This window comes from Herpailurus yagouaroundi, unplaced genomic scaffold, assembly GCF_014898765.1.
Source record: "Herpailurus yagouaroundi ecotype Mexico unplaced genomic scaffold, PumYag 141, whole genome shotgun sequence".
In the NCBI taxonomy this organism is placed as follows: domain Eukaryota; kingdom Metazoa; phylum Chordata; class Mammalia; order Carnivora; family Felidae; genus Herpailurus; species Herpailurus yagouaroundi.
In genome coordinates, this window is record NW_024412396.1 from 67113139 (window position 1) to 67118923 (window position 5785).

The 5785-nt window shown below is 49.8% G+C and overlaps 1 long non-coding RNA gene across 2 annotated transcripts in view; it reads right to left on the minus strand.

Moving 5' to 3' along the window:
* Nucleotides 1-5378, minus strand: part of LOC121032250 (uncharacterized) — a 7369-nt gene extending 1991 nt beyond the window's left edge. The window contains exons 1-2 of one of the 2 annotated variants that reach the window (XR_005791164.1): nucleotides 3111-5378; nucleotides 385-563 (exon numbers count right to left, since the gene is read on the minus strand). This is a non-coding gene — a long non-coding RNA (uncharacterized LOC121032250). Of the gene's footprint in view, nucleotides 1-384 lie in introns of both variants that reach the window. The other variant, XR_005791163.1, reaches the window with a different exon arrangement.
* Between the last annotated feature and the right edge of the window lie 407 nt (nucleotides 5379-5785).

The following is a 5785-nucleotide window of genomic DNA, read 5'->3' on the forward strand; positions in this document are numbered from 1 at the left end:
AGGGGTGAAAAAAGCATAAACGAAGCGAAAGTAAAGTAGCTAACTCCGGGTCTGCTCCCAGTCTCCCAGAAACGGCTGCAGACTTTTTTTTTTTTTTTTACAGGCCTCTTTTGTGTCTGTTGAACTGTTGCTCTGTCTTGCATAAAATCTCTTGCAATAGAAGCCCTCAATTAAAGTCACCTGCTGGTCTTTGTCAGCTGAGGTTGACGTTGTCAAATCGTGCAGAGCTCCTTAAGCCAATACAAGTCATTAAGGAGGAGGTGAATCAGAGATCCGACATGGCGGACAGGAGCCATCCATAATCAATTGATATCTTCCTCTGCTGGAGGCGGGGTCTCGGGGAGCCCTTGTCCGCCACCTCCCCCCCCCCCACCCTCAACTCACCTCATCCGCAGGGGCCGCTACCCCTGGATCTAATTAGGCTGAGTCTCAGCAGGTCCGAGGCTGCGCTGAAAGGCCATCAGTAGGCGAGCCCATTAATAACTCGCCGGTGCCCTGCGTATTGTAATTGTCAGGCTGCAATTTACAGTAATCCTCCAATGCAAGAGCCCGAACTATTGCAGCTGATTGGAAATGCATACGCCCATTTGAAAGAGAAAAAAACACAAGATGCACGGGTTAAAAGGTCAGAGCATGCAAGTGTGTGTGCTGAGTGACAGGCATTTTAGTACTAGCCTGGGACCATATTTTAAAAGGTCACTGAAAACTCTTGGCTTGGGCCCTCTGACAAACAATGAACGTTCCATATATTTATTTGCCATCTCCTTGTTTTTACAGCAAGCAGAATAAATGAGTTAAATGACGTTGTGCGGGCCTGCATATTGTCAGCACAGGTTATAAGTCATTATTAAACTCCATCAAATCAAACCGAACCCGGTCAAGGCAATGAGACTAAAAGTTATTTGCATTCCTTCTGTCATAAAAAATCATATCCCCTTACTCAAGACTTTCGTTTCTTTATTAAATGCAGCCACAAGAGTATTTCAGGTCTGGCAATATAAGCTCAGGAAAACCTTCTCGGTATAACTCAGTGTAACAGCTTAGACCCGATTCCACTAAAAAGTCCCAGCTGAGCGTATCTGGGCACTCAATCAAGACATACATATTACTTTTAAATAAGATTAGCCTTTATATTTTGCTGCTTAAGTTAAAACTTTTCATGTCAGTCTCTACTTTTATGTAAACTCCAACATAATTCTGTTTTAGCAAAACACTTCAAACAAATTAAAAGCCTCAAGTCCAACGTGTCCTTAACAAAAACTTTCTTAATGGCATCGCAATGTGTTTGCTGACACTAAAACACTTTTAAATGAGATGGATTTTCCCCCCACTTCCCTGCCTTTGTAATTATGGCTGCTGCGGGGAGTGCGCCTTTGGTTACAATGGCAAAAGCAGTTATCTGTGCTCCAAATAGTATTTGACCGATAGCTTGCCGGCGACCCACGGCAACTGCGTAAAAAACGTGTCTTCCCCTATCTGCCTCCGGCCGGGGTCACGTTGGTTGAGAAATGGAAGGTGACTGACGGGGACCATTTCGGGGAGGGGTGCCGGGAAGCCAGGGGGTAGGCAGGGAGGAGGGGAGAACCCGTCCCACCGAATGGCCCTTCTATGGTAAGTCACAGAGCTGTTGAGGTATCGTCAGCTGAAGCAGAACCGTGGCATTAGTGGCACCCCCCACACCTGGCCCCTCCTGCCTGCCCGTGGCACCTGGCACACGGCACCTGAGTCTCCCCAGCTTACTCCACGTTCTCTCACGGAGGCCACCGAGATCCTTCCAAGACACGTAGGAATCGCCACCCCCGTTTGACAGCCCTCAAAGGGGAAGCGCCAAGAGGTACAGAAACTTGCGGAAGGTCACATCTGTGGTATGGCGGGCAGAATTCTCAGATGGCCCCTAAGACTCCCATCCCCTGGTGTGTATGCTGTAAATAACACCCTCCCCTTGAGTGTGGGCAATATGACGGGATGTCACGGTCATAGGTTATGGTATACGATCAAGGAGAAATTATTTTGCAGATTAATTAAGGACCCTAATCAGTTGACCTTAAATTAATCAAAGTGGGCATCATCCTTGGTGGGCCTGACCTAATCGGGTGAACTCAAAAAAAAAAAAAAAAAAAAAAAGGATCCAAGCCTTCCCTGAAAAGAGACTGAGGGGGGAGGGCGGCTCTCCTACCAGCCTTGAAGAAGAAAGCTTCCGGAAGTTCTGCACCTGCAAGACGTGAATCCTGCCAAAAACCATGCGAACTTGGAAGGATCCCAGGCCAGATGAGACCACGGCCCAGGCAACACCTTGATCGTCACGACCTTGTGAAGCCCTAAGCAGGAAACCCAGCTAAGCTGTGCCTAGACTCCTGACCCACAGAAGCCTGGGGTAACAAATGTGTACTGTTTTGACCCATCGAATTTATGTGAATCTGTTGCCCAGCAATAGAAAACAAGTCCACATGGCTTACGATGTACTCGAGGCCTCGTGGCCATCAACCCAGTAGACTCGCCCCAACATCCACACTGCGGCCATATTTCAACCCCACATGTATACTCCTTTCTAGAGTTTGCGGTCTAAACATCAAATGTATGCTTATTTTCAAGTGGTTTGTGTCTTACTGTTTTCTAATCCTAAAGTATAGTCTTAAATACACTAATATCTACTTCTTCATTTGGCTATTACTGCCAAATGTTCGAAGAGCTTTCTTATAATACAAAAAGCAAGAGCCCGCGGTGCCTTTTCCTTTTTCATTTCCAAGTCCCACAAACGGCAGCATGGGTGACACCAGTATGAAATTTTCTTGCTGAGCCCATAAAAATTAGTACCTTATGAGAAAAGCCGTACCTTTAAAAACACCTGACTAAATATTTCATAAACGCAACGTACAGCAAATTCCTACAGTAGATTCACTGGATTTACAACCATCAAACTATATTAAACTTACAATATCAAGATTTATCACCTATTAAATGGAGTCTCGTTTTAGTAATATCTAGCATTTGCTCCCAAAGGATCTCAAATACCTTCGACCCTTCACCAGGGCACTCCACCGTAATTCATAACGAGGTAATAGAAACCCTCGCTGTAAGGCCGCTGCTGCCGAGTTTGGGGATTAGCTCACCTATCAGCGAAAGGTAGCCAGAGCTGGGCTGGACGGCGGCCGCTTTACAGAGTGCGGAAACGGTACCGAGATCCAGACCGTGGGGGGAGAACCCCACAGAGAACCACAGACGGCCAGTCGCAGGGTCCTAGCAGGCTTGTGTCCCAGTGGTTCTCCAACATTAGTTTTTGGCAGTGGCGCCCTTTCTTCCCACGCGATGTCGTAAGAAAGCTCAATAAATAAAACAGATAAAACGGGAACAGCTCTGCTGAGCTGGGAAGGGGGCCCCCGCCCCCCCCCCCCGGGCCTTCCACAGCACACACGGCGGGGGACAGTTTCCACTCCCGCGGTTCCTTGCCTGGGCCTCTCAGCTCCCCGAGATGCTGATTTTGTTGTGATTCTCACTCACATTTGCTGGTGCGGCTGAACCCCCACCTTATGTTTGAGGAACCCGAGACTCAGAGCGGGAGAGACGGGCTTATGGAAGTCAAGGCTTAAAAGCACAGCCCGGAAAAATACAGCCTGCCCTCAGAATGTGGGCAGGGATGTCATCATCCGTGTTGAAATTATAAACTAGGGGTAAAATGTGAGTTAATTTGGAAGACTTAGAATTCCTTACCTTAAAGAACTCAAAATCAGGGCTTTATGATACAGGCAGGTGTCATAACAAAGGAATAACAAAGAATGACGTGCTCTACTGAAAAGACTGCAATGTCTACGGCATCACAGACCAACGACCACTATAGTGAGATGTTCTGTAAGAACTTCTATTCATCCCTCAAAACCCCAGCTCAAGTACTACCCTGTCAGTAAACCAGCCCTAAGCGTCCAGGCTTTCTTCTACTGTGCCCTAGTCAGTCCTTTATCAGAGGGAACACTGGATTGAAACTGATTACACACAGCCATTGCCACCGGAACTTGAGCCCTGAATATAGCCTCTGTGTGTTGTTGGCTCTCAGGGATGTCTTCAGAGTCCCGGCTTCTCTTTACTCGTCTGTAAAATGAGAACAGCGGTCATACCTACTCGGACCTGAAACACAGGGAAAGTGCTTAGGGCAGTAAGCACTCGATAAATGTTGTCTTTACTATTTAAACTTGGTCACGTTCCCCCCAGCCTTTCACACGATTACACTACCCTGTCTTATTGTCTTCCCGGCGAGAATCATTCTCCAGAATGATCAGATTTCTTCTATTAAGATCTGTCTCCCCTCCCCACTCCCGCACCCCCACGGAGCGGAAGCTTCTGCGCAGGTGACGGACTCGTCTGGCTGACGAATGTCACTCACTCCACGGTGGCCCCACAGGGGCCCCGGCCACAGGGGGTGCCGGACCGATGTTCATGGACGAACGCATAAATGTGTTGAGCGAAAAGAGCAAGGACATGAGCTCGGCTTCTAGGAATTCGTGGTCTTAGCCAGGATTCAAATCTCTATTACTTCTGCGTTTGCAAATTCAACGTTCGTGGCTTTGCGTGTCGACTGTTAGCAGATCCCGTGGGCCAACTCCTTCACCGTAGAGGACGAGGCAGAGGCTAACGGGAGGCTAATGACTTGACCAGACAGTGGCTGGCCCCGGGGCTGTGCTGCGGTGCGGGCTCCTGGACATCGGCTGCCTGGCTCCTTTCAGCATCCTTGGTGCAGGAGGGTTAAAGCTGGATCGCCCTGGGGGCGTGTCTGGGACTCAGGAATCCCAGATGCCTCGAGATGCTCAGACCGCTGGTTGACAGTACGTCCCCTTTGTCAACAAAACTGGTTTCAGGGAGCCTTACTTCTGGAAAGCCTCGGTTTCCTATTTATAAACATAACCGCAAGTTGGAATCCTGGCTTGTTAAGAGGACTGATTCAGCCCTTTATTCCCAAATAGGTAAATATAAGTAAAAATAACTAACCGCCAAATAAAACCCAAAGTGGCCTTCGGCTCTTGAAAGAACTTGAAGCTCAAACGCGCTTTCCCATAAAAGCAACTCTGTCCCGCTGTGTCTGCCCGCACTGGAGCCTGGCCTCTGGGTGGGAGGAAACGACCAGGGCGCTGCCTCCCCCCCCCCCCGCCCCGCCCCCCCACGCCCCCCCCCCCGGCCCCCTTGTCACGGGGAGAGCCACGGCTGGCTGTCTTGTCATCACCAGTGTGTGAAGCGTGGCTCTACCCACCCATCACGCTGGCCCCCTGGCCGAAGCAGCAAAAGCCAGCGCCAAGCTCAAAGTTATGACTAGAGCACTCTTTGCCTCCTCAAGGAGCCCCTTCCTCACGTAGGTCAGCCTCAGGTCGGACACTTAGTAGGCTGCTTAAGAAATATATTCTGGGCCAAGGAGTGCCAACATGTTTGTCCCAGGCCTTCCCATTCCCCAAAGGGTCTGTGGCAACAGTGCGGCAGTGACAGTCCCAATGCTGCTACAGGACAGGGTGGAGACGCGAGGCGGGCGACTGTGATTACAGACGCGTGCACTAATGGGCGCACCGGGAACTGCTCCCCGGAAACAACTACCGCCGATTTGGCCACGGCCTGTCGTCCCCACCAGGATGCACCACAACATAACGGCCTGAAACGAAGGCAAAAACTTCCCGCCCCCAGCACCCCCCGGGGCAGGGCCTGCACCCAGAAGGTGCTGCATAAACATTGGAGTCAGTAGAGGGAACTGGAGGTCTACCGGAAGTCTGGCTCTGAGTTGCCTAGTAGTCCGAGCAAAAAGGGAAAAGAT